Genomic DNA, 1,515 nt, shown 5'->3' with positions numbered 1-1,515 from the left:
CAGTTGAAAGGGCCAGGGCGGGGGGGGGGGCAAACGTTCCCTTGCCTCCCTGAGCCCCGGGGTGGTGGCCTTGGATTCGTAGGGGCAAATTCCACCTCTCGCGTGTGATGTCCGAACATGCAAGAGGTTATTCTGTCTCTCCCAGCTCTCCTTGGGGGCTCTTTAAAAAGTTATGGCCGACGGCACTGTCGGCGGCAGCTGCAATGACCATGGCGGCGGGGGGGGGCAAACGTTCCTCCACCTCCCTGAGCCCTGGGGTGGTGGCCTTGGACTCGTAGGGGCAAATTCCACCTCTCACGTGTGATGTCCAAGTGGCAATGAGAGGTCATTCTGGCTCTCCCAGCTCTCCTTGAGGGCTCCTTAAAAAGTTATGGCCACTGGCACTGTCGGCGGCAGCAGCAATGGCCACGGGGGCGGGGGGGGGAACATTCCTTCGCCTCCCTGAGCCCCTGGGTGGTGACCAATGTTCCCTCTAAGATGTGGAGTCTTGTGAGCAAAAATTCTACCACTGGTACATCACACACGAAAGGTCATTCTGGCTCTCCCCGCTCTTCTTGGGGGCTCTTTAAAAAGTTATGGCCACCGGCGCTGTCGGCGGCAGCTGCAATGACGGCGGGTGGGGGGGCAAAACATTCCTCCGCTTCCCTGAGCCTCGGGGTGGTGGCCTTGGACTCCTAAGGGCAAATTCCACCTCTCGCATGGAACATGGTTCTGGAGCACGGATCCTCTGGGTTTTTGGAATGGGTCACCCCAAACACAACATCAAGTCACATATCATGTCCACGGGAACAGCTTGAATCACAGAAATCATGGATCCACCTGTTTTTGAAGCACGGATCCTCATGGATCCTCAAGGTTTTTGCAATGAGGCACCCCAAACACAACATCTAATCACATAACATGTCTATGGCAACAGCTTGAACCACAAGAATCACGGATTCACAGGTTCGTGGCAACACCATTCTGCAAAAACATGGTTCTGGAGCACGGATCCTCAAGGTTTTTTGCAATGGGGCACCCCAAACACACCATCTAATCACATAAGATGTCAATGTCACCTGCTAGAACCACAAAAATCACGGATCCACAGCTTCATGGCAACACCATTCCGCAAAAACATAGTTCTGGAACACGGATCCTCATGGATCCTCGGGATTTTTGCAATTGGTCACCCCAAACATACCATTATGTTATCAGGCAGGAATAGCGTTGCCAGCCTCCAGGTGGGCCCTGGGGTTCTCCCGCTTTTACAACTGATTCCCACTGACAGACCAGTTCCCCTGGAGAAAATGGCTGCTTTGAAGGGTGGACTCTATGGCATTGTATTATGCTGAGGCCTCTCCCCTCCCCAAACTCCACCCTCCTCTGGCTCCACCCCCAAAGTCTTTAGGTATTTTCCAACCCAGACCTGGCAACCTTAGGCAGGAATGGTTAATTTCCTAGGATCAGAGGCTGGAGGAAGGAGCTTTCGGGGTTGCCGGGGGTATTTAAGCCTCTCCAGACAGAACAAAGGTA

Source organism: Gekko japonicus, unplaced genomic scaffold, assembly GCF_001447785.1.
Source record: "Gekko japonicus isolate JY-2015 unplaced genomic scaffold, Gekko_japonicus_V1.1 scaffold7686, whole genome shotgun sequence".
In the NCBI taxonomy this organism is placed as follows: domain Eukaryota; kingdom Metazoa; phylum Chordata; class Lepidosauria; order Squamata; family Gekkonidae; genus Gekko; species Gekko japonicus.
Note: the sequence above shows the minus strand (reverse complement) of the source record.